This window comes from Rattus norvegicus, chromosome 7 (assembly GCF_021556685.1).
Source record: "Rattus norvegicus strain SHRSP/BbbUtx chromosome 7, alternate assembly SHRSP_T2T, whole genome shotgun sequence".
NCBI classification, from domain to species: Eukaryota; Metazoa; Chordata; class Mammalia; order Rodentia; family Muridae; genus Rattus; species Rattus norvegicus.
In genome coordinates, this window is record NC_141540.1 from 125132018 (window position 1) to 125159280 (window position 27263).

The following is a 27263-nucleotide window of genomic DNA, read 5'->3' on the forward strand; positions in this document are numbered from 1 at the left end:
TCCTCAGGCAGGCACACAGGACACTGGATCCTCTTCCCTGAGGTCATGCTTCCTGGGGACTGAGCTCAGACGTCCTTATCCCAAGAAGGACTTGTTTCCTAGTGATCTCCTTCAAGGGAGCCCCAGAACCCTCTCCTTTGGTAGACTCTTTGGTCAGAGACTCCATGTCTGGGTTTCCTCATCTATCACTCAGGGTCAACAGTAACAAATGTCTTCGTATCTCAGTGCTTTGGTCTAAAATGGGGGATTCCGCTCTCAGAGCCGAGGTCACCTCTTATGCGGCCCCACTGAATGCCCAAGGAATACCTGGCCTCTGGGAAGCTCACTCCTTCCTCTGTAATGGGGCAAGGGAAGTGTGCCATAGATGCCATAGCTTACCAGCTTGGCACCTTGGGCAAACGAGGAGCCTCTCGCAGTCTCTGTGTTCCCATCTGTCTAATGGGATGGTGCTCGGGTTCTACAGTTTAATGTCCATGCATTGAGGTTTTTTTTTTCTCTTGCTTGGCCCTATTGGGAGGTGGTAGTCAGTTAAGAGGTAAGGCCTAGTGAGTCTTTCAGTCACTGGGGACATGTGTGAAAGGGCTGCTGAGACCCCAGCCTTTCTTCTTACTGTCTTTCACTCCAGCCAGAAGGTAAGGAATTTCCTCTATCATACATTACTACCATGATGCTCTGCCTTACCAGAGGCCCAAAGCAAAAAACACCACTGACCATGGGCTGATGGTCCAAAAGGATGAGCCCAAACAATCTTTCCTTGTTTTAAGATGATTGTCTCAGATCTTTTGTTACAGTATGGACAGCAGATCCCAGACATGGCTGATCATAGTACCTGGAGTATGGCTATTACAGATAAATGGGGGATGGGTTAGGAAGGCAACATCACTACTCCTAGACCTCTAGGTCCAAAACTTATGGTCTAATCAGAGGCTGGGCCACTTCTTGTAGGGGGTTGGTCACCAGATCTCTGTTAGTGTTGTCGTCAAGAAGTGGCCATAGACAGAGTTTGTGAAAGGCAGATGCTGTGTTCAATAAAGTTTTATTGACACAAACCATCAGCCCAAGTTCCTAAGCTTCTGGCCCAGCAAGCCTTCCTGGGAACTGGTTGGAAGTGTAGACTCAGGGTTGTCCCATTCTGCCTGAGAACCTGGCTACTTGCTAGCAGTTCCCAGTGACACAGCTCCAGGGTCTGCAGGGTTAATCTGTCCTAGGCTGGAGTACCCTTGGGGGAACCACACTGAATGCAGGTGGAGACACGGAGGGAGTGTGGGGAGGGGCAAAATGCCAACTACAACAAACCAAGTCACCAAGGCCTCTAATTGACAGTGGCTGCTGTTCCGACCAGAGGCTTGTCATCTGTGATAAAGTGAAGTTGCCTCTAGGCCAATCAACTTCAAATTTATGCAAATAGGACCGCCGCAGAGCTGCAGAGCCCCTCTCTCGAATAGTTGCAGTCCGTCTCTTAGCTGGCCTGGAGGACTGTGGCCACTCACACATCTGCCCCCAACCTGGTCGATGGCTGGAATTAATGAGTCCCCACTTACGCTCCCCAAAATTGGCACCAAAACAGCCACCATGACACAGGCAAGACTTGAATGCTCCTCTCAAAGGTGGCAGTGGCTCCAGGAATGATCTATGACATGGCCACAGGCCTCAGTGGATCAGGCCTACCTGTTCTCATTAACTGTCATTCAGGCTGGCTTCTCAGAGGCATGGCTGGGCATGGAGAGGACCAGGCACTTCTAAAGAATGCAAGAAGTGGCACTCAATCCCCTTGGTGAGCACGTGAAAGCTCTTACCAGCCCAGATCTGAGAAGGCAATAGTCTCTCTCTCTCTCTCTCTCTCTCTCTCTCTCTCTCTCTCTCTCTCTCTCTCTCTCTCTCTCTCTCTCTCTCTCTCTGCTGGCTTGCAACCTTGCAGTCCCTGAAACCACAAATGCATCAAAGCTCCCAAAAGAATTCCTCATCAGTCCAACCCCCAAACTCCTCTATCTCAGAATGCTACCTCCCTGACCTGCTTTTCACCCGAGGATGAGCTACTGAGCTGAGGAGAGTAGGGGTTTCAGAGTAGATAAAGGGCACCTTCATGCATGCCCCCAAAAGAAACACCAGTTAAGACACAAGTGTCCTGTTTGAGCCTACCATGTGGGGTCCTTGTGCCTCCTTAGCCAGGCATGGAGTCACTGAGAACTTCCCTCAGGACCAGACCAAACCTCTGATTGTCTCACCTCGAGGTAGGAGACACCCAGCTCCTAAGGGCTTTCTTCTCCGGCCTGTGCTTCCTCTTAGGTCAGATTCCAGCACTGCTATCCCATGGTTCCTTCTTCTGCCCCCTCACATCAGCTACAACCTCTTCCTTCACTGTCTCCTGAATCACAATGGAGCAAGAGCATCCCTCTGAGGGCACTGGGCCTGCCCCATCCACCACTGCCCAAGATGCCAAGAAGGGATACCAGAAGGGCCACTCAACAACCCACACAGCTTTGGAGGCTCTCGCCTTGAGGAGAGCTCACCTTGGGGGGAATACTTGGGGAGTTTATTTACAGGGTGGGTGGGAACTCACTTTAGGGAAACATCTTAGAGGGCCACGCCTGTTAGATTTTCATCAACCTCACAGAAGCTAGAGCTGTCTGGGAACATGAGCAGAAAGAAGGCTTCCATCAGGTTGGCCTGTGGGCGTGTCTGGGGTGAATTTTCTGGAATGATGACCGATGGGGGAGGCCCCAGCTCACAGTGTGCAGCACCTCCCCTGGGCAGGTGATCTTGAGTTCCTGCCCTGCCCTTCCTCAGTGATGGAGTGTGTGAGCCAAAAAAATAAAAAATAAAAAAATAAAAGCATTTCTTCTTTATGTTGTTGGTTTAGCTCCATGTTTTTATCACAGCAATAGGAAGCAATCTAAGATAGACGGTCACCTTGGAGGCTCACTCTGGGTGGGGACCTGGGGGGCGTGGCAGAGCCCACCACGCACACTCAGAGTGGAAACATGTCCCCCTGGCCCACCGTAGGAAGGTTACCCTTTCCCAACCAGAACGTGTCTGGTTATGGAGAGGAAATTGCCATGTCTTGTGGCCTCAGTTGATGTTTGGGAAAACAAAAAGCATTTTGGAGGTCTAATTAGCACTGCTTTGGGGGTTGGGGCTGTGGGCTCAGAACTTCCTTCCACCAGGGAGGTAACATCAGAGGTTTTTGTGAAAGAGCTTGGTCTGCAAAAACCCGAGGAGGAGAATCAGCAATGGGAGGGGGTCTGAGGTGGGGAGCATGCTCGCAGAGGGTGGCCACAGTCACAGCCACCGAGGACAAAGTGGGGGGGGGGAGGCTCCTGCACTCATGACAGTCTTTAAGTAGGGTGCCAGTTCTAGCCTGTTGGGGGAGGCTCTAGGGTGAATTGTGACCTCAGAGTTGTCCTTCTCCCTGCCAAGCCTCTGTGTGTGCTCAAGGAAAGCAAGGAGTAGTCAGGGCCACTCGTGAGCTTCAGAGGAGGCCACAGGCCTGATCTGAGTCACGGCCACTTTCAGGACCCTGTGGCGGATCACAAGTGGCAGACGGGATCTGGAGCCACATCTTAGGCTTCTGGGCACCGGGTGTCTACACTGTCTCCAGCAAGTCCAGACCCCATCCATGTGACTCCTGAGTGGCTCAGAGTGGGGACTCAGATACTTGGGGCCCAAGGGCTTCCTGTGCTCTGACATCAATCCTAGTGTCTTCTGGGAAAACATCTCCTTGTCCCAGAGACTAGAATTCATAGAGTCAGGCAGAGGTTTAACTGCTTCCAGTGGAACTAGTGAACAGTGGAACCAGGAGGGACAGACTGCCCTGAGCATCTACTGTGTGCCCAGATCCACAAACTTTGACCCCTTAAATATTTGAAAATAGGGCTCTGTTCTCAGTTTTCAGGAGAGAAAGCTAAGTCCAGAAAGACAGCCCTGCTGGCCTAAGATCACACAGCTGCTGAGCTCAGCTGAGCTCCTGGGACTTAGACCTAAGCTTGTCTGATCTCCGCGGTCCACAATCTTCCTGAGTCTTGGCTCTTGGCTTTGGTCTTTAGGAGGAAAAGTGGGGTTTAGAGGAGATTAACTTAGTCCCCGTGTTCCAAAATCAACCAGCTTTGGTCACCAGGAGTCCCCCTCCTACCCCTTCAACCAAAGAAAGAGTAGGAACAGATGAACCACTAGTGTTCCCATTGCTCAGAGGTGCCTGTAGACACCTCAGACACCAGCTCCTCACAGCCTTTGAGACCCCTTGGCGGGGGACAGGGGGCACTCAGGCCACCAGGGAAGTGTCACCTTTCTGGTTCTTTATTCAATCACTTTAATTAGCTTGTGGTTCAGATCCCAGCTAATAAAGAGTGGGATACCCCACATGCCCAGGAAAAGGTAGTAATAGTCACGGAGGCTCTAAACCTTCATGGCTTACCTCCTGGCCCCAGAGATGAGGCACTAGAGAGTCACCATTCAGATTAGAACCATTTACAGAACAGTTACTACATATATGCCCCAGCCTAGGGCCCGGGGAAACTTGCCAGACTAGTCTTAGGGGTCATGTGCCATCCTGAAGCCCTGCTGTGCAGGGCCTTGGGTCAGCAGAGGGGCAGGGAAAGTGCTTTTTCTGGGAGCTACCCCAACTAGGTGCCTGGGGAACACAAGGCCCACGGCTGTCTCTGTGGCCTGCCAGTGTTGACTTCCCGAGGCTGAAGCAGGCTGATGTCACTGAGAGCCCCTAGGTGTCCAGCTGGAAGTGGGAGTGGAGGAGGCGGCTGTGGGCAGGGAGGGCATGAGTGGGCTACGGGGAGGGGAAGAGGCCTGGCTAGCCTTGGCCAGGTTACAAATAAACTCCAGCCCAGCCGCTTCCCAGCCGTGCCGGAGGGAGAGAAAATAGCTTTCACACTGTATTTGCTGATTTTTTTTTTCACTCTGCCGCTTCTAAATCGATCCCGAACAGATTGTCCGATTGTTTGGATTTCAGGAGAGAAGTCGCACGCCTTTGGCTGGTCTCTCTCCTGGTGACATTCTCCCCCTCCTCTTTTATCCAGGGTTTAGAAGGACACCCAAGGCTGCCTGGGCTCATCCTGGGATCTGGGACCTGGGACCTGGGACCTGGGTCCTGCAGGTGACAGGTGAGGGGCCAGCTCCAGAAGGGAAAGTTCTGCATTCCACAGAGGCACACTTCCCTAGGGGTCCATAATGACACAATGTCCCTGGTGGGCTATCTCTGTTGCTCTTGTAAAGATGGGACCCTCCAGGCCTGGGGCCATGGAGCCATGCCCTCCAACTCCCTTGTCCAGGAGAGTACTGTAGGTGTGGGGCTGAGACACAGACACAAAGGACCATAACAACTCAGTGATCCCAATGCCCATAGCAGGCAGGGTAGCTACATACCCTCTTACGGACTAACAAGACTGCATTACACAGAGGACTGGGTCACCTGACCTCCTAGGGTGGGTTGATTAGTACTGTCTGCTCTGGGCACAACAGTGGGTGGTAGGGGCATGCACGTCATTCTAAGTCTCCAGGGTGAAAGTAGAGCTCTGTGCTGCATGGCGGGGGTAGGAGTTCTGGGGTCTCTACCTCCATTCAGCTTCCCATGGATGCTCAGGGATAGCCAGGTCACAGTGTAGAGAGTGTCTCCAACTCATTCCTCAAAGCTTTACTGCTGTTCCATTTGCCTCTCTAGCCTAAACAGCACCTGGGTTGCAACTTCTTCCAGGCAGGCCTTCTTGATGCACCCCCAACTCCAGCTAGACAGAGTTGCTCCATATCTGTTGGGCCCAACATTTGTGAGTTTTCTCACAAAGCAGTCACATCCCAGGACAGAGAAGGTAACTGTCTCATCTGCACCAGAGCCTCTGACTCCATTGGGCAAGCCCTAGAGGTCAGTCAGATCAGAAGAACTCCTGACACATGGGCAACTGGCCCTCCCCGTCTTGCTGTCCTGTGCCACCTCTAGCTTTTGAACCAGGCTTCAGTGTTCCAGCCTTTCCTCATTTGTCACGCACCCCCAGAAAAACCAGAAACCCCCAGAGCAGGGTTCCATGCCTCTCGTACAGGCCCGTCCTTCCCCTGAGCTGGTTACCCTGTCTTGCTGTCCCAGGCATTTAGATAGCAGGAGGTAATGAACGGATCCTGTGCCTTCGGCAATCTGATGTGGACCCACTTTACAGAGAAGAAAACTGAGGTAGAGAGGTGAAAGAGCACTGAGTGAGGCCAGCATTTAGAGGGCTGGGCCCAGGGCAGAGACCATTCTCTTTTCCTCGCTAGCTGACCAAGGCATTCTCCTGCAGGTGGGAGAGGGAAACTGGCTGGGCTCTGTGACTCCTGCTTTAGAAAGCCCCTCTGTTGGGACCTGCTGTTTGCAGAGTGGCAGAGTATCACTGTGGTCAGGAAGGGGCTCTCCCAACCCTCAGGGCCCCAGGGTAGCTAGCTAGGTTGTCCAGGCCTGTGGATGCCTTTCAGTATCCCTGGTTTCTGCTATCCCTTCTCTGTTCTGTCCCCTGGGCTCTTGAAAAGAGCTGGCATGGAGGGCTGTGTGGCCCTCACGGCTGTGCCATGACAATCCTCAGCCTCCCCTGCCCCCATCTCTGCAACTCTGAGCCCAGGCTCCTCCTCTGATTTTGTTCCCCTGCAGGCGGCAGGTGCCCTTCGAACATGCTGTTTCTGCTCCCAGGGCTCTGAGCAAAGACAGCACAACGTGGCCTCTTGCATGATGGGGAGAAAAGAGTCAGAGCCATTCCAAGGCAATGGGTAGGAAGGAAGTTCAAGCTGAGTACGGCTCTGCCCTGTTGCAGGACCAAACTCTGGGATACCAAAGGGACCTGGCCCTAAGCTGGACCACCAACTCAGTGAACAAATCATGATGGGGAGAGAGACAGGAGGGTGTCGCCTCTCTGCACTAGCCGTTTGAAGTTTCCCTGGGCTGCCCTGACATGAAGCTATAGTGCTTTTCCTGCCATCATTCATTCATTCACCCACTCATTCATTCATCCACCCATTCACTTGGCCATCCCTGTCTCCCTTCAGTCAGAGCAAACCTGTCCAACCTGCTGGGTCTATGTAGGAGCAGGCTTCTCCACCCAGAATAGAGAAGGCTAGTCCTGCCCTACCTTCTGTGGTATTCATGTCATCCTATGAATGTACACTGAGCATTTACTATAGACCAGACTCACCTAAATCCCACACGAACCCCAAGAAAAGGAAACTGAGGGCCAGAGAGAGTCAGAGGTGGGGTGGGACAGAGGAGCCATCGATGGAACTGGTGGGCTACTCAGAATGCCTCAGTCCCTGCCTCCACCCTCTCTGCCTGCCTGTGACAGTTGTCACCATGCTTATCCAGGTCCACCAGACTTTGAAGACACTGGAGCTCAGAAGAAAGCACAAGGCCCCTGGCTGGCTGGCAGGGGTGGGGCTGGAACAGAGTCCCAGTCTGTCACTGCCTCTTCTGCTGGGCAGTTGCCACTGTGCTGGGACAGGCATGATACTGAGCTTCAGTATCCTTCCATGACATTCCAGTTACTATTGTGGATACCCCTGCTGCAGGGGTCCAGGCACCATGGGGTTGCTTCTTTCGGGCCTCCTCAACGTCGAGGCTTGCATCACAGAGTGGGGCTTCTGAAAGCTGTGGCTGGGCCCTGAAGGCAAAAACCAATGCATTCTAAACAGTCACCCATTTTTCAGGGGGAGGAAACTGAGGCCACGGGGCCATATAACTTACCCAAGGTCCCCCAGTGAGCAGCATGCAGAAGAGACACTTGTCCAGAATGGAGCCCAGTACAGCCTCTGTGACTCCCAGGACTCGTTGCCTTGGTGACAGGCCCCAGCACAGCAGCTGGGCTCAGTCCCAAAAGGACTCCAATTCCAGGCAGTTACACCCAGTAATGTCACATCCCAGACCTGCTCCCAGAAGCCTGAACCATCTAAACACCACAGTGGAACAAACAAGGTGACGGGTGTGTGTGTGTGTGTGTGTGTGTGTGTGTGTGTGTGTGTGTGTGTGTGTGTGTGTGGCGGGGGGTGGGGGAAAGGCTTCCTGCTGTGCTCACGGGGGCCAGCGAGGATGCTAGCCTGTCTGCAGATTCACAAAGGCTCCATCAGCCTGTTTCCAGGTGTGTAGAGAGTGGGACTCAGGCAGCCTTCGGGCCCCACATCCTGAAGCCCCAGGCCCTGCTACAGCCCAGGAGGAAGGGCTCCAGAACCAGTGTAAGCTCTGCGCAGTACACAGTGTGCTCACAACAGCCTGTAGGCTGCCCCCCAACCCTTACAGAGCCCACTCCATCCAGGGTCAAGCCAGATCTGGCTCTAACTGGCCACCTTCCTTCCTGATTTCAGGATTCAGCTCTCCTTAGAGAATCAGAGATCTGCTTGGGGCTCTCTGAGGGTGGCAGGTGACAATGAGCAAAAAGGTCTGGGAAACAGACACATGTCAGGCTAGATTGTGACAAAGGAATGTATTCAAGCCTGAAGATGTCACTTTGGAACCAGGTCTCTGTGGGACTTACAGCATTCCTTCTAGAAATGTCCTTCCTCTCCTCTGCCAGGCATCACTCCTGCACACCCTTCAAGATGCCAGCTTTTCCAGTAGCCCTCCCGGCCCCCCTCAGGTACCTCTGTTCTCCTGTCTCCAGTCTACGCAGCACAGCAGGGCAAGTGGGTCAAATTCCCTCTGCCGCTCCTCCGAGCCTGGCTCTGAGCGAGCAGCTTGCAAGGTGCTCTGGGAGCTGGGAGTGAATGGACGCTAACTATGCTTGTTCTCAGCTGGATTCCAGCTGCAGGTTTCCCACAAGCCTCTGTGAAGCAGTCCCCATCGCCGCCGCCACCACCACCACCACCACCACCACCACCACCACCACCACCACCACCACCGAAGCACGCCTGGTAGTGTGGACAAGATGCTGGAAGGAATCTGCCTTTAATTTGTGCTGATGTCTAAGAAAATGTCATTTTATCCTGAGCCCCTTGTTCGTCCAGGATCTTCAAGACCTGGTGCAGGAGTCGAACTTTCCCAGCCCCATAGGGCTCTCAGCCAGGGCAGCTACGTTCCCTCCTCCAGCCTTGCCTCTGCCTGCTCCTAAGAGGCTGCCAGGCAGGGATAAACAGATTAGGGAGCTGGCTTTTAAGAGACCACGATCGGTCTTGTTTTCCATGGAAGTGTGAACAACAAAAATAATTTTTTTTTCTCTCCCAGGCTCATAGAACTGAATTCACTGTTAAACAGGTATCATTTGAAATGTGTGAGGACTATTTCTCTATTCTCCAAGGTGTGTGCACCCATGTCTGCTGAGGTCAGCTGTGCAGAGAGCTGTGGGGTGTTCAGCGCCCCCCACCCCTGCCAGGAAGGCAAGAGCAGGGTGCTGGGCATGTGGTGACCTGTGTACCCTATTCATCGAGACTTACTTGAAAATACAGATGGATGAGGGTTCCCATGGACAGAAAAGGGATTCCAGAGGTGACTCTCAAGAGTTGGCCTGGGGGGGGCGGGTGTCGTGTAGAGAAAGTTCATACTTTATGAAGCATCTGTACCCCTCCCCCAGCCTCTGAGTGACACCCACCACCTCCGGCTAGATAACCTTGGCCCTCAAGGACCTCCTGGGGACATTTTCTGTCCGGTCAGACTTCCAGTGTCCACCTCTACCTACCTCCAATATAGGCTATGGAGAGCAGGGTTCATACACTTCAACTGTCAGTGTGTTCAACACTTCCCCGGGCAGGTGTCTCCAACCTGCCAGGGACAGGCTAAATCAAGACACCCAGACAAGGTCACTGAATATGCTCAAAGGAAGGGAGTGGGCTGAGGGGTGTGTCTATGGAGGTGACAGCAGGACCAGGGCAGCTGGGACAGCCAGGGTCCAGTTAGAGATGGTCTGTTCTTCAGACAGCCCATGCTAAATGAGGTCCTGGCCCTGTTTCTAGATAGAGCTTCTCAGGGGTAAGTCTGAGCAGACCCAAGGTTCCTGCCACCATCCCAAGGGAGTATCATCTAAAAACGGCCCCAGCAAGGGGCCCCTGGAATAGGATAATTTTGCTGGAAGGAGGGAAGGGCGAAATGGAGGAGAAAGAGACAGGGCTTCATCCACCAGGTCTATGACCAGCACCTACAGGGCAGGAGGCACACAAAGCACCAAGGAGGTGTGACCCAGAACAGGCAGGACGACCTCCTCACTCACCCCTACCGCTGGGCTTCTAGAACCCACTGTACAGGACAAGGGCTGAGAAACGAGGCTCCACTGTGCTTGGGGATTGCCATAGCAATAAAGGATGAATTAGCAGAGGTAGAGTACGAGAAGATACTATCTTCCCCTCGAGCACAACAAGAACCATATTCTGAGACCATCCTGAGGAAAGCCAAGAGGACAATACTGGCGAGAAGACGCCCCCCAACCCCCACACCCCCAGTGGTCACACGGCATCTGTAGAGCCCACTCCTTTCTCTCCCAGAGGGTCAAAGGCCGAGTTCCAGGCACTGTGGCCTGGTCCTCAGTAGCAGGGTGCACGCTGAACTCTCATTAGAGGCTCTCCCACGACAGCTCCTCCATTGGTACAGAAGGACCAGCGAATGTACCCCTGGGGCCTCGTGTGAGAGTCCATAAGACTCCCGGCACAAGGCTAGGCTTTGCTCTGAACAATGGTCCTGTGTGCTGCTGCTGGCCAGCCTCAAGGAATCCCATTGCTGCAGGCACAGCTTAGAGTCTGTGTCAGCTAAGTCCCTTCCTGCAGCTGCCGGCAGCTGACACAGCCAGGCCTAGAGTCCACCTGCCACCTACCCCCAGAAGCCAGGCCCCAGGCAGCAGGCAGCAGGAGTGGGGCCAGCCAAGGCTACATTTGTTCTAGACGGGCACATTCTTTCCTGTGGGCACCTCTCCTCTGTGCTCCCCAGTGTGAGCTTTGGGAGCTACGAAGCTTCTTCTCACTGACCACCCCCCTATGCCCTATCTCCAACCCTAGACTTAAGATAGGGTTGTCGGTTGCTAGGGCCCTCTTGTGCCACCTCCTCCACCCTCCCAACCCTGTAGTGTAGCCTCCTGGCCCTGCCTGGCCAAGGTGGGGCTGTCCCCTCCTCACTGTCTGCAACTTTGCTTCAGAGAGTTTATCTCCCTTCTAACTGACCCACAACTCTCGCAACCTTACCCTCTCCCGTGTGCCCACCTCTTGTGCCCCACCGTCAGGTGGCTCAGCGGGGTCTCTCCTCAGCCTGCTTCCTCCAGCACTAAGGCCCAGGCACTGCACGGGGCCACTAAAGAAGGGCAGGGTGGGAGCAGTGGATGGACAGATGGATGACAGGTGACGGGGGGAGTGGCCTTCAGCTGCTTTCCTTTTGGACAGGTCCCAACTGCTTTCTTTTCCCTAGCCTCCATAAAAGGCTGAGCAAGCAGAAATGCTCCCAACCCCAACCATGCCCCTCCTTCCTGCCCAGTTGCCCCAACAATCTCCAGGCGGGATGGCTCAGGACAGCAGGATGTCTGCTCCCAGAAGCATTTCCTCCCCTTACTGCCAGTCCACCAGTTTTGAACCCACCCTGGCAGAAACCTGAGTCAGCACAGGAACCCAGAGTGACTGTGAGGGTAACGTTCCCACCCCCTCAACCCCCACACCACCTCCACCCACCCTGGCCGGCCAGCAGTGGTGGCTCCTGCCCCCCTTTTGACTCTGAAGCAGGAGGATCGTGGTGAATTTGAAGCTATGCTGAGCTACATCACGAGTTCTAGGCCATCCTGTGTTACAATGTGAAACCAGGTTTCAACAAAACAAAAAAACTAAACTAAAACACAATTTAAAAAGAAATCCTGATCCGATGCTTTTGGCTTGACTTGAGCCTGAAGGCTCAGAGGCTGCTGGGTAACAGAACTTTCTAGCCAGCTCTGTTTCGGATTCTTCTGTCACCAGGACAGGCCTGGCCCTGTGTAGAGAAAGAAAGAGCTGCCTAGGGAGGTCTCAGCATTAGGGGAAAACCTAGGTTCTGGGCAGCCCTGAGCAGCATAAGTTGATACCAGGGGCCAAAGTCTGGTTTCAGAGTCTGGTTCCAAAGACCATTTCCAATCAGCCCCCTCAGCGCTCAGTGGGTAGACAATCTCAAAGGTTCCCAGACACCTTTGGGCAGTAGGAATCAAGCAAGAGAACAAAGGAACAGAGAGGCTAAGTTCTGGGTTGGCCGGCTCTGGGTGGAACCCAACTTGCAGTCACAGAGTCACAAAGTGTCAGTGGCCAAGGCATCTTTAGACAGCATCTGGAGAAACGGGTCCAGAGACCTGCCTGGGGTCACACAGCCCACAGCGACTTCACCGGACTTGCTTTCTCGCTGTGCCCTGGGTTACAGCAGCCTCTGCTCATGGGAACTTACTCCCCTTCCTATCTTAGAGGTGAGGAGACCGGTTCAGAGGAGTTGAGAGCCGGGCTCAAGGTCACACAGCCTCAAGAGAGGTCCCTCTAGTTTCCCACGCAAAGCACTTTTCTCTTCCTATGCCAGGCTGGGGTTCCCTGACAGGAGCACCCACTAAATCGAGGGCACCAGAAAACACAGAAAAGTCGTGGGGGGGGGGGTGTAGGATGCTTACATGTAAATACTCTCGGGACAAATTATGTAACTCCGGTTCCCGGTCTCTCCATGGCCCCAGGGGTCTGACTGGGGCAGTAAGCACCCACTTCAGGACCCACCCGGGGACCCTAGCCTGGTGGACCCCGTCAAGAACCAGACTCTGCTTGGCCCATCAGGCAGTCGGCGCTGCTCCTTCCAAGGAGAACAGTTGGAGGCGCCAGGATGCGCTGCCCCCCTTTCCTTTCTTTTTTCTCCCTCCGGCTGGATAAGAAATACTAATACTAATAATGATAATAATAATTAGAATAAATAGAACCCGAAGACGCTGGGGTCTCGTTGCTATGACAACAGCTGGCGCTAATGAGCTTTTCGGAGGCCGCCGCCGGGCTACCCAGCCCCGGGCGCGGGATCACTATGGATCCGGCCCTGGGAGGCGGCAGCAGATGAGCCTTGGGGTTCCCGATGTCGCCGAACGGAACCCAGGGCAGCCAAGCGGCTCCCAGCGCGGCTCCGGCGCCCTGCCCCACGCGCACTCGCTCCCCAGCCGTCCGCTCTCCGCGGCCACTCCCGCCCAGCACCGCTACTGTTCCCCGCTGTCGCCCGATCCTGGCGACCATCACCTCGCCCCACTCCGGCTCCCCCGACGCCGTCCCGCCCGCGCTCCGCAGCACTGCGTGGACCCCGCAGCCCCGCGCCCCGCTCACCTCGTGCTCGCGCCGGTCGCTCCTCGCTATGCAGCCGGGAGCCGGCGCCCGCGGGAGCCGCCTGCAGGGGCGCGGGGCTGCCCACGCGCGCCGCCGCAACAGTTGTCCGCCAGGCTGCGGGCGCGTGGGGCTCCGGGGCTCCGGTCGCGCTCCGCCCGCTGCGCCCCACGCGCGTCCCGCGCCGCGTTCAGCTCAGCCGCCGCGCCCTCTGCTGCCCCGCGCCGGCCTGCTGCGCTTCTCTCTCTCTCTCTCTCTCTCTCTCTCTCTCTCTCTCTCTCTCTCTCTCTCTCTCTCTCTCTCTCTCTCTCTCTCTCTCTCTCCCTCACTCTCCCTTTCTCTCTATTTCTCTCTCTCTCTCTTCCCCCTCCCCGCGCGTCCCAGTCGCTTCTCTTCTCCACCTGTCTTTGCTCCGCCTTTGTTTTTTCTCCATCCCTCTCATCAGCCTTTCTCCTCACCCTCCGTTTTCTTTTCTCCCATCCTTCACTTTCTTCCTAGCATTTTACTCCCCCCATTCCGTTTCCCCCCACCTCACTCTCCGGTTTCTTCCTTCTCCCTTCCCTCCTCCCCACTTCCCAACCTCCACCAGAGGGTTCTCCTCAACGCCCCTCCAATCTCCCCATCTCTTTTTCATCTCTCCCCAGCTTGATACCTCTTTCGAAAGACTCCCGACACCAGCAATTGCCTGCAGGGTTGTAGCCTCTCCTTCCAGGTGGACAGATCCCTGCCCCATGCAGCCAGCGACATTCTGCCCCACCCACCCTGGGCACCTCCCCAGCCCCTGGCTGGGAGATCTATTCTGCCAGCCACCCTGAGCCAGGCAGTCAAGGGCAGGGGCAGACTTGGTCTGTGATTCATTGAGGGAAGACTTGCTTCCCCAGTCTCCTAGACCTGGGTCTACACCCTCACCCCGTGCGTCATTCTCCCCAGCACACCCCAAGTTCTGACTTCACTCCCTTTTCATTGCTGACCTGCAGGGCAAGGAGGTACTGTTCTCCACCCTCAAGTGTTCGAGCCTGTATTCCCCACTGCCTGGATAACCTCGGAAAGTTCTGTGGGAGCTTGTGGTGACCCTGCATTCCTCCCAGGGGACAGCCAGGATGGAGCTTCTTGGCTGTTCACAGAAGGAGAATACCCTTGAGCATCTGGAAAGGCAGACCCCCAAGATCCACCCCTCCAGGCTCCACTGTTGCCGCCCACACTTCGGGGTCGGTCACCTTTGACTTTTGAGACCTCAGTGGAACCTCAAGGGAAACTGAGCTGAGCCCTTGACACTCTGAACTTACTTCTTGCCATGGCACTGAGTGGTTCCTCTGGACTCTGCTGACAGACTGCCAGGCTCAGAGACGTTGAGAAAGCACCTCAGAGGCACACAGCTGACAAGGAGCAGAATCAAAACCCAAGCATCTCTGTCTCCCTCACAGGTGCCTCGCTGACATGGAAGGATTCTTCTGGAACAGACTGTCTCCCTCCTTCATGGCAGGCTCTAGACCTCCATGGGATGCTGGAACCTGCCTGGCTCTTTGCTGCTTTCAAGGGTAAGGGTCTCAGGGAGGCGCCAGCTGGGGAGAACCAGTGCTTTCTCCACCAAAGCACTGGGCCTTGGTTCCCACTCACAGCGTCCAGGCCCTGGTTCCCTTCATGGACAGAGCCTGAACTGACCTACTGGACACCCTGAGACCGGGCTGCCAATGGCCAGGGCACCAAAACGGTCAGGATAGGTAAGGCCAGGCTCTGGAGAGGGCCACAGGGAGGCAGAGTCTGCTTGGTAACTGGGGGAGGGCAAGAACTGTGGTGTGTGTGTGTGTGTGTGTGTGTGTGTGTGTGTGTGAGAGAGAGAGAGAGAGAGAGAGAGAGAGAGAGAGAGAGAGAGAGATCTGCATATGTGCTATATGACATGATGTGGAGTGTTTGCGTATGTGGTATGATGGGGGTGTTAGGTGACATGGGATGTGTATGGCATATGTGATGTGTGTAGGGAGCCAAATGTAGCCTGCTTTGTATGTGTGTGTTGTGGCTGTGGGTAGCATGTTTTCTGCGTGTACATGTGTGCTGGGTGAATGTCATGGTGCAGATCAACGTATCTGAGGGGATGTGTCAACAGATATTCAGACGCAAGGGATAGGTGGGATGTATGGGCGTTTCACTTTGCCTGGCACTCCCATGCGACCTCCATCTATGGCGTGTCTGTATGTGTTCCCACATGTGAGGCAGGCTGTCTTGGTGAGAGGGATCTGTGTATGGTGCCTTCTGCATGGAGGTGTCCCCTCCCTCCCTTCAACACTGTCGCTAAGCAGTCTTATGTTAAGTAGGAGTAGGTACCTGAGGACTTGGTGGCTAGTGACCACTAATGCCCTGCTTCTGGCCAGCCCAAGTCCATGGGACACAGCCCAAGCTCCTGTCTCCTCCCTTGACTACTTTCTCTGCAGCCAGTCTGTGCCAGCCACACTGAGGCCAGCATGGGCACATTAGGTCCCTCACACCTCCCTGCCCACGTACTTTCTCTATAGGTACAGGGCCCGATTCTGCCCATACCCCATTGCTCAGGTGTCCCTACCCTGAACAAAATCCCATAGCCTCCTTGAGCCTCAGTTTCCTCGTGTGTAAAGTAGGATGACCACCAGGACCAACAAGAAGATTCATGACATCACATCAGCCCCGTTAGGCCAACAAGCAAATTCTGGCTTTGTGGGTCCTTGGTCCTGCCAATGCCCTCTTGTCCTCTAGGGGGAAGGAGGCCTTGTCTTTTGCCTGGCCCCACCCCACTTCCCTTTTTTGTTGCCTTTGCATCCCAATACCCTGTGGTTGCTTTAGCAATGTCCACACACTAGGAAGCCTAACAATACACTGCCCTGGACTAAGGTGTGTCTGAGGCCATATTTCCTTGAGGGCTCAAGGAGCGGGCCCTTGCTACACCTTCAGTCCAGCTGACCCCAGTATTCTTCAGTGGTGCCCGTATTCTGTAGCCTGTACCAGGGGACACCCCAACAATCCCTATTAACTTCCTATCTCAGTGTCTTAAACTCAACCCCACTCAAAGCTATTTCTTCTTCCTTCCTTCCTTCCTTCCCTCCTCTCTCTCTCTCTCTCTCTCTCTCTCTCTCTCTTTCTTTCTTTCTTTCTTTCTTTCTTTCTTTCTTTCTCTCTTTGTTACTATTTTAGATAGGATCTTAAGAAGCCCAGGCTGGGCTCAGACTCCCAAGGTTGACCTTGAATTTCTCGATCCTCCTTGCCTCCACTCCCCAAGAGCTAGGATTATAGGCCTGCACCACCATGCACGGTTTATGTATTGCTGGGGATGGAATCTAAATATGTATGCCATGCACACACTCTACCAACCGAGACCCCCCCCCCAGCCTGCATTTCCCTTCTTTTTATTACATGCTATTTGTTTATTACACACACACACACACACACACACACACACACACACACACACACATGCCATGGTGCACACGTGGAGGTCAAAGGACAACTTTGAGCAGTCACTTCTCTCCTACCATTATATGGGTCCCAGGGATTAAACTCGGATCTGTCAGGCTTGGCAGGAAGGCCTTTACCTACTGAGCCATCTTGCCAGCCCTTAAGGGACCACCCCCTCCCCAACAGGCTCAGGAATGAGGCTGAGATGTCAAGGGGAAAGGGGAGTATTTCTCAGTTTCCTTCCCCATTGCATGTGCAGAGACAGGCTGCCAGAGCTGGGAGGACCAGATGAGGCAGGCAGCCCAGGGGTCACCTATGGAGCCATCAAAACTGTCTTTGCTGAGTCCCCTCCCCCACCCGGAGGCGAGCTGGGAGGTGGGCTCGTTTTTTCTTCCCAGCTGACCAAGCAGCTGCTCTCACCCCATCTCAGCACCTGCCGTGGGGAGTCCTGCTCTGCACCCCAGCACCACCCTCATCCTCCGGCCTTATTTACTACATCTCAGCCTTCGGGAGGCCTGCTCCCCCGCAAAAGCAACTGCTCACCGGGCAGGCGAGCGGCAGGCGGGCCGGCCTAGCGATGACTCATGCTCTCTCGGTGGAGTGCAGCCTTTTCAAAGGGCTGGCTGGGGAGGGAGCTAAATTTAAAGCCAGGCTTCCCGAGAAGATCACCTGCCACGTCAAGATCGCTGCCGTTTAATTAGAAGTTGGGGGCATAAGGCTTCCCACCCTGCTCTCTCTGGAATCCTCCTGGGGGAAAAGCTGAGGGGGAGGCACAGCCCCAGGGGGCAAGAGCCAGCTGGCTCCCCAGCTGTGACAAGTCCCTCCCAGACTTCCTTCAGGGAGTGGCCCCCACCTTCCAGGGACCTTCAGTCTCTTCCTTCCTCCTCTTCAAAGGTTCTGACACGGGGTCCCAGTTCCCCAGTGTGCATGCAGTACAAGTAAGGCAAGGCTCAAGAGGTCTAGAGGTCCCGTTCCCTCAAGAAAGGATAAGGCCACATCGGGCCTTGGCTCTGTCTTCAGACAAGTGCTGGACCAGGGGACTTTCCATAGGACTTTCTGATCTTTTCATGGAGGGGGTGGGGGTGCCTGTTGCCTTGTTTATCCACACAGGGTGAGAGACCTTTGCTATAACAAGTGTTTGGAGAAACCCTGGAAGGCTTCCTGGTGGGAGGCAGAGACCCTGAGGTGAAAGGTACCAGATAAAGCCTCTGAGGCCCTTCTACTTTGGTCAGCTGCACGTATGTTTCCCAATCTCCCTCCGGAGCCACACAGATCTCAGCACAGCCCATGCTCCCCTGTGCTGTAGGAGCAGGGCTGCCAAAGCCAGTCTGCCCAGAGGCTTGGAAAGTCAGTTCTGGCATCAGCTCTGCACCGATGGATGACTCGAGGGAAGCATGCGTTCCCTCACTGCACTTATCCAGGAGGTACACACAACTGACTGACCAGGTCAGGCAGGGTGCAGATGCCACAGCCATCTTGGGGACTTGGGAGCTCAGACTTAGAGAACTGGCCCCGGGGTCCAGCAAACTTCCCAAACCACGTGTCCTAAGGGATGGCCAAAGACCTGGTTGTCTATACTAGGACTCAATGGAGATGCCCTGTTCTCTCTTTTCTCCTGTCTGCTCCCTTCTGGCTGCAGCTGTAACAACCATTTTCCATGCTAGTCCTGGAGGAGATGAGGCAGGACAGCCGCCAGTCCTCACAGCTAAGCCTAACCAGGTCCAAGATGGAGCCAGAATCTTCCTCCTGCTGCTGACCCGGGACTGTGTGGCAAGGAAGGAGGGAGGGAGCAGATCTTACTTAGGATGTTGATCTGTTGCCTGCGGGATGAGGAAGCTATGGGGTTTGAAGACTCTACCCTATGAACCCTTAGAAACAGAGGCTATCCCCAATGTCCCAGTGTGGTAGGGGCTGGCTATGAGATTGACAGGTTCTCCGGGCAAGAAGGGTAGGGGCTTCGGACACTCTGGTACTTGGCAGGGAGACAGGTCCCTGATTCCACCTAAGGTTACCACTCTGAAATCCTGTGTGGCCTGAGCGGAGGGACCCCAGAGCCCAATTGGATATCTTCCCACTCACCACAAGGCCACAAAGGGATGCTGGTGGTATGCTAAGTGTAACTTTCAAACCAGCATACTCAAGAAAGGCTCATGACTGTGGCTTCTACAGAGAGCCTGCCTGATAGTTCACCTCTCCTGCGACAATGAGTCAGGACCAGCACAGATCTGACCTGCCTATCCCCTTGCTTTGCAGACCTGTGGTCTAGCCTGCTGAGTGGAGTGGGCCCTGGTCTGGTGTTTATCCTGGGAAGCTAAAGGCCTGGACCTGACAGTTCAGACACACTAGCAAGGGCCCTCAGGCTCCCAGGTTACTGTGGTAACTAAGTCAGGCCCCGCTATATGGGACATAAAGCTACCAAGGGGTATCTGCCTCTAGGGTCAAGGGACAGGCCACCCACTTCATTGCCCCAAACTGAAAAACAAGAGCCCCTAGGGGTTAGTGTGATGCCTCAGTTTCCCCATCCGTGCCATCGCTGGTAGTCCCCTCACTGATAGCTCCCCATCCCCCAATACCCAGAAATTGCCAGGTTCCATTCTCAGGATAGAAAGCACATCAATTTGTTACAAGCCCAGGGGAGGTGTTACAGCCTGTCTTCACGAATAACTTCCCAGGTGACAAGCTGACAATAGGGGCAAGCCAAGGTGTGGGATTCCATTCAGGCTTTGGGGGCACTCTGAACCCTGGGCCTGAGCCACAGCTCACCCTGTGCCAACTAGGGTCTCCCAAAGCCCCGCCTCTCACTGCTTATTCCCAACAGGAAATTGCTGACAGAGGGGAGGCCAGCCCGGGCCTCGGGGATATCGGTTTGTATCAGCAGTGGTAACCTCCCTCATTCAGTCCACGTGGGTTTGGATTCTCCCCAGCTGATGGCTCTCACAGTGCGTCTTATCTTCCCACAGAACCAGCACAGACCCAAAGCGGAGACCACAACAATGAATAGGGTGTTCATCAGCTCGCTCAACAGAGAGCCCTAGCCACAGGCCTGACTTCCACCCAGCCCTGACTCTCCTCGGCAGACCCAGAATCCCTGTGCTAGCATAAGGCTAACCATTGCCCTGGCACAAGCAGAAACCTTCTCAGATCACCAAGTGTCCTTGACAAGTACAGGAACCAGGGTCAGGGACAACCTGGTGCTTAAACTGTGAGAAGGGGGCTCAGAGAAATGGTGTAACAGGTCCCAGCCCACACAGCTCAGATGCAAAGCAAGAGAGGCAATCTGAGGATTCCCAATGGCCTGCCACATCCCTTTTAGGGGTGGGGGCTCTGTCCTGGAAGATTAGACTGAGGGACCTTGTTCTACAAGCCAGTTGTCCATTCTGTAAGGGCTGAGCAAGGCGTTACCAACCAGAACAGGGATCTCAGCTTGACTGTGTGGCCTCAGCACACAGACAAGATGACAATCTGCCTCTCAGACCTATTTGTTGGGGCAGGAAATTTCCCTCTAGGGTTAGGTGAGAGAGTGGGCTCAATGGCATGTCTGTTTAACTGAAGGGCGATATGTTTCCCTCAGTACCACTCAGATCTTCCCCCCACATCTTCACAACTGTCATGGAAGTCACTTCTGAGTTTCTGTTAGAGAACAGAACAAGCCCAGGGAGGTTAAGAGCACAGAGCAACACAGTTGGGACCGCCACTCCCACTTCAGTCTCCTACCCTTGGCAGAATAGAAGGCCCTTGAATGGGATCATGTCTGTCTCTGCTTTCCAGACCTCAGTTTCCCAGCTTGTTCCATGCATACCTGCCAGCCAACAGTGCAAGGTTCTGGCAAGCTCACCTTTGATAGCTTACAGACAGTTCTGCCCAGCATGGGGAACGAAGGATACAGGCCGTCCAGGGTTCCGTGGCACATGCTCTGGGGTCCCACAGGGTTCCAAGCCCCTTTAACATGCTAAACTATTGGCTAGGCCTCCCCAGACACCTTTATCACTGAAAAATCGTGTTAACACACAGCCCAGGGAGTGCATGGCCTAGGGAGCAAAGGGCTTGAAATCTATTCTGGAGAGACTCCTGGGAGAGAGCCAGTCAAGGGCTGGGCAGCAGGGCAGAGTCACGGTCCAGGCCAACTGACCACTGGCCAGCCACAGTGGCTCACATATGTGAAGATTCTAAATTTACAGAAGGCCTGATCGGGTGTGAAGTGGGAGGCTGAGGGAGAATGTGTCATGACCAAGGGTTAGGGACACGTACAGGTCATGTCAGAGGGTTTTCCTAGCTGACCCGCTCAGCTGACCTAGTTCAGCCTTAGTTCCTTTGGAACAGGAGAACAAAAGAAAATGCAAATGTTCAGAACCTGGGTCCTAGAGCCTTGCCCAGACCTTGTCCCCGCACAGGTTTCCTCATGAATCTCACCAAGAACAAGATATTAGTTATGCATACAAAGAATAGGGAGGACCAAGAAGGTTAACTATCTCTGAAGGTCTCACAGCTGGTAATCGGAAGATGGCATCTGTGTTGTATTAAATCACACCAGCATCCTTCCTGTACAGAAAAGGGAAGCCCTACCTTGGAGGCCTAGAGGTGCCCTTACCTAGCCCTCCCCACCCAACCTTTGCAAGGGGCCCGAGCTATGCAGACAGACTCATTCATGGTTGGTTCCCAGTCTCCTTTGACTACCAAAGTCCAGGCTACAGAAGGCAGATTGACTTCAGCCCCAAAGCACTATGGGAGCATCTTGGAACCACCTGCCAAGATGGAACCCAGAGTCACAGCCCACTAGTGGATGAGGAAGCTGAGGAGGAGCGCTTGGGGATTTGCCCCCAGGCTGCCCAGATTTGAGGTGCCACACATCCTTCACATTCCTTCCAGATGTAACAGCTACAAAGCAAGCCCAGGCCTCTGGGTCTGCCACTTACCAGGAACATGCCACTTGGGACCAGTTGCTTCCTCCTCAGGAAGCTCATCTGGGAAGCAGACTCATCGTTGCTTCTTCTTCCCAGAGACCCTGGGGTGTGGCTGTATCTACCGGGCCTTGGCAAGATGCAGGGATGCTGCCAGCTCTCACCATCCCCAGCCCTCTAGAGGTGCATGCCCAGAGCTTGTCACTTCGCTTGCATCAGCATCAGGTGGAGGGTTCCCACCTATGCGTTGGCATTACCTCCAGTGACAATATGGTCATGTGTCACTTGATGACAGGGATGCTACTAAGAACAAGGGCACTAGGGGACATGTCACAGTGCAAATGTCCCACAGGGAACCTGTTGCTCCTGGGGTCATGGTGAGCAAACCAACATTAGGGTGACTCAAGCATCAGGTACAAATGATGGCATCAAGAGATGATGTCCCCACAGGAAGGGCGAGGCTATCGCTAGCCCCCATCGACTTTTCCTTGGTGAGCAGAGAGTGCACAATCCGGAAGAACAATGTCAAGTCAGGAAGCGCTAGTTACACAGCCACTCAGAGCCACCACCCAGTGCCTGGAACTCAGCTACACACTGGCCACATGTTCTCTACTCCCAGAAACACAGATTCACGTGGACCTTGCTACCTACAGTGTCACTAGATGACAGGAGCTTTTCTACTTCCGTAATCCTATGCGGTGGATGCTGCCACTGGACAAACTGTCTTCATTTTATTTGTGACCATAGCTGAAGCTGCTGTTTGGGCCACACATTGGGTACCACTCAAGCAGGAGCCAAATGTCACCTGCACTACTATGAGGTGACCTCCATCATCGCCACCCCCTTCTCACAAACAAACCATGGCTGAGACGAAGTGTGCTTTGGGCCATAGCCCGGCACCCTTTCTTGTTGCTGTGACCAGCGTCCAACAATAGCAACTTAAGGAAGGGTTTGGTTTGGCTCACGGTTTGAGGGTCCAGTCCATCAAGGTAAGGGATGTGAGGCAGTGCTCGTTCTGTTCCCGTGGGAAGTTGAGAGAGGGAAATGCTGCCGTTCAGCCTGCCCTCTCCCTTCGGCCCAGAACCCCAGCCCAGGGAATGGTGCTGCTCACATTCGAGATGGGACCCCTTCCCTCTTCAGTGAAACCTCTCTGGAAACACTCCCAGAGACAAACTCAGGGGTGCGTCTCCATGGTGATTCTAAATCCAGTCAAGTTGACAGTGGAGATGAGCTGTTGCAGCTCCGCCCCTCGCAAACTTGACACAGACGCATCACTGTGAACTCAGCATCCTTCCCTGCCCCATAGAATCCCCCTTCTACCTCAAAATGGAAGATGCAGTTTGTCCATCTCTGAGAGTCCCCATAGCCTTTACAAGTTTAAAACACTGCTCTAAAGCGCAAAGTTTCTTCTGAGACCCAGGCAATCTCCTACCCATGAACCCTTATAAAAACAAAACAAAACAAGTTACATATTTCTAATAGAGTTATAGAATGAATGTCCTCCCTCCAAAAGGGAGGAACGGGAACACAGCAAGGAAGACCAGCCGCAAGCAAGTCTGGGCCCCAGTGAGCCACACCATATCTGGCATCTGGGACTCAGGATGAAATTATCTGCATGCCGACACCCTTGGGCCATCCCTGCCCCTCAAGCTCTGTTACCTAAGCACTTCTGACCTCTCTGCTGGGTCAGCTTCACTCTCTGCCTGTTCCTTTCCTCCATGGATGGCCCATGGTCCTAGCATCTCCAATATCCAGGGATCTTCATGGCAATTTTGGCCTCATCTTCACAGCTTCCCGCAATGGCCTCTCAGGCTCTAACTCTGACCCTAACTGGTTTTCTGGAATCTCCTTGGAAGTTGTTGCAACGTCTTTACTTTTGTATCTCTCATGCCTGTAAAAGCATCTGGGCCATGCCGTCAGCTGGAGATGTAGGCTAGCCCCTTTCGTCTCTCATCTTCAAGGCTGACTCTGGAGTAGGGATCCCTGTGGGGGCCACCCCAGCTCAGGCTCCCTCCTTCAAATCAATCTGCATTTCTACTGGAGCCTTTAATGGGTGGAGCCTTGAACTCAGGGCTTCTTTACCCACAGTCCTGGAGTCCCAGTGGAGACAGGAGCTGCTTTCTCTGAGCCTTCTTGTCTGCACTGTGAGTTCTCTCTTTTTCCCCTCTTTGCCAAATTGTAGGTTTGCCCATTCTTTCTCATGCACGTGTTGCTTTCTATTACTATAGGTCTGGATAGAAGCATTGAGCAATTACCACGCCAAGCCCTGGCACTCCACCATCTGGAAGTTTCCCCACCTAACGAATACACTTTTACTTTTGAGTCCAGTCTGGTCCAAGTTCTCAGGATGCAGGCAGAATGAAACTGGATTCTTTGCCTAATATATGGATTCTAGCGCAATTCCTGAAACTGCATGATCTAGCCTCAGCTTACAGCTCTCTCTAGGGCTGCTTAGCCTATAGCTCCTAACTGCTCCACACCCTCCCACGAATCAGTCCCCAAACTCTGAAAACCACATGCTCAGGGCTCAGGTTTATCAAAGCCCTACTTCTTAGCATCAATTTTCTATTTTAGGCACTTTCCTTGTGGCCTAAATACTTGAAAGGAGTCAGGTGGAGGAAGGGAGGGAGGGAAAGAGAGAGAGGGAGAACCTCATGGTTTAAGAAAGGACAGACTCTGTGATGGTGGGAAAGGCAGCAGGGGTGTGGGACAGTGGGTCACATGGTATCTGCAGTCCATCCATCCATCCATCTATCCATCATCCATTCATCCATCCATCCATCCATCCATCCATCCAGGTACTCAAGCCTGCAAGATGGTGCCTCCCACATCCAGGGTGGGCCTTCTCAGTGAAACCTCTGGGAAACCCTCACAGACACACCCAGGGCTGTGCTTCTGTGTCTTTCTCATTCAATCAACTTGACAATGAAGATTAACTCTCATAGCTGTAGAGCCAAGACCCTCCTGTCCCTATGAGAGACAACCTCAGCCAGTGTAGGGTCTCTGCAACAGAGCCTGGCATAGCAGGAGAGATAGCAGAAGCAACAGGAAAGGCAGGGGAGGGGTAGGATGCCCAGGACCTTTCCAATGTGTGTCAGAAAGGCTGAGGAGCCTCCCCAAGGTCCCTTCCCAAAAACGAGTTGGAACTCAAGGCAAGAGGTTTGTGCAGTGGCCCAGGGTTGGTCTGAGAATGACAGGAGGGACACACCCTTGCCACCTCAGACATGCTCCCCATCACCAGTATGTTGGTCTAACTGAGCAAAGATCTCTGGCTTCCAGCTCTCATCTTTCAGCTACCACTTCCATATGCCCCCCCCACCTTGATACCCACAGGTGCCACTTGACCCTCTTGACCCTGTGGTAGTTGACAAGTCTTATCCCAGCCTCATTCTCTGGCCATCACTCTCCTGCTCACAACTCTTTGTTGGCTCCCTACTGCCCTCAGTTAAGGCCTACAGTGTACCTGCTATTCTACAACCAGAAGGGATTCCCCCTAACCTGTAGATGGGTCCTACAGGCCACAGAACCCAGAACTATGTTCTTTACTAAGCATCTTCTCAAGCCCTTGTTAGTCTTGGGTCGCTGTGACCATTTGATTCCTGTGAACTTCGTTCAGGGCTCCTGCATCCCTTAGGCCTTCTGCCTGTCCCACCACTAAGCATGGTGTCTGTCTATGTTTACATGCCACCACCAGAAGTTCTCTGAGGACTCAGTGCCCCAGTGTTGCTGGTGCCACAGCCTGTGTGTGTTAGGCTGCAGGGTGTCCCTGGAAGCCCTAGCTCAGTGACCTTCCCAGGGGGGAGAGCATGTGGCAACACTCAAAGCTCCCAGGCTGTCCTGTTCAGTCCAACCATTGTGCAAATTGATGCTGGTGGTTTGTTTGCAAGCACATTGCTGCTGGCCTCACACCTTTGTTCTCTCCCTTTGAATGTATCCCTCAAGTTTAATTACTTCTTCCCACACCCCAAAAGCTGAGACTCTTCCCCTCTTCCCCTCAGCAAATAATGACATGTGAAGTCTTCTTCTTCTTCTTCTTCTTCTTCTTCTTCTTCTTCTTCTTCTTCTTCTTCTTCTTCTTCTTCTTCTTCTTCTTCTTCTTCTTCTCCTTCTTCCTTCTCCTCCTCCTCCTCCTCCTCTCCCTCCTCCTCTCCCTCCTCCTCCTTTTCTTCTTCTTTTTGTAAAAGTGCTGTAATGAACTTCACACCATGTTAGGATTCTCTCTTCAGCCTTCTGGCCTCCCCACAGGTGGACTGGGGGAATCCAGTAAGGGTGTCAGTGTATCGTGTTGTTGTTTAAAATCCACGAACAGGATCACTGCCTCCAGATCTCTGCAGTGTCACTAGAAAGATAACAAAAGAACTGGAATGGAGTTCCTGCAAGTCACTGGGTCTGCTCAGGGGACAACGGAAACTCAAAACTTTCCCCCTCCAGGGGTCCTTCCAGCCCTGGCAGTCCACTCGGTGTGGCTTTCTACTTGCAGCTTCCTTCTGTCCTTAAAGCAGTTAGACCTGGCTTCTCTGTCTACACTGAGAAGCCTCACTGTGGATTCAGATTTCCATGTCTGTACATCTGTGGAAATGATGGCAGGTGGGTATCCAGAAGGTGATATGTATGAGTAGGGGACTGCAGGAGTGAGTAAATGATAATTAAGAAGATGGATATGTAGATAAATGGATGAGTAGATGGGTGGGTAGATAAAAGTGTGTGTGTGTGTGTGTGTGTGTGTGTGTGTGTGTGTGTGTAGGTGGATGGATAGATGGATGGAAAGTTGAGTGAATAGATAGATGGATGAATGGATAAATGGATGATGGATGGACAGAAAGGTGGATGGATGAATGAATGGTGGATGGATGAAAAGTTGGGTGGGTGGGTGGATGGGTGAATGGAAAGGTGGGTGGATGGATGGGTAGAACATTGAATGGATGGATGGTAGATGAATGGATGGACGGAAGGTGAAGTGGAAACTTAAGGGTTCTTTGGAAAGTTGGTTTGATGTTTTGCTGGGGCAAACACGTGAAGGAAAGTTTAGCTGGAGTGGACACAGGTGAAAGGTTAAGGTAGGCTTGTAAAGGAACATTTAGCTGAAGCAGACACAAGAGAGAGATTGTTCTGCTAAAGCAAACACATGAAAGGACTCATGATGAAGGATTCTTGGCTAACAATACACATGTATTGGACCGCCTTACATGTGTAGTTGAGCTCCATTTGTTAAGACTCCATAGAGAGAAACGCACCAACAAACTTCTGGTGGTGTGATGCAGTTTCTTGCCACTTGGGATGATTGGCAGAGTGATTGATCAGTGATCAGTGACTGATCAGCTGAGACAGATGCACATGTTGAGGCAAGATCTGTGGAGGATACATGATGTCTGGAGAGAGTATAAATAGGACTTGATGGACAGCGAAGGAGGCTGAGCAAGACTTGCTTATACAGCCAGCTGTGCAATGCTTGTTGGTCTTGTGTCTTCACTGATCTTTGATTTGCTGAGAGAGTCACAGTCAAGAGCTTTTCCTGGAGTCCCTCCTGGTCCTTCCTGTTGATGTGTGGTCTAGCTGTCTCTGCTAGGTCATGCCACTGCTGTTGCTAACCTGACTCTACCAAACAGGACTACTGGTGTATCTGTGAAGTGTTCTCAAGTGGACTGAGCTGTCACTGCTGACCTGTGAACTGAACTGTGGGATTTCGAGACAACACAGACAGGAGTTGCTCCAAAGAACCATTTC

General features: G+C 53.4%; 1 protein-coding gene across 9 annotated transcripts in view; it reads right to left on the bottom strand.

The window, feature by feature from the left end:
* The window catches only part of Shisal1 (shisa like 1), a 117055-nt gene that overhangs the window by 54016 nt on the left and 35776 nt on the right, over window positions 1-27263 (bottom strand). For 2 of the 9 annotated variants that reach the window (XM_087558761.1, XM_087558764.1), the window contains exon 1: window positions 11131-11220. The gene's annotated coding sequence lies outside the window, so the exon portion shown is untranslated. 9 annotated transcript variants of the gene reach the window in all.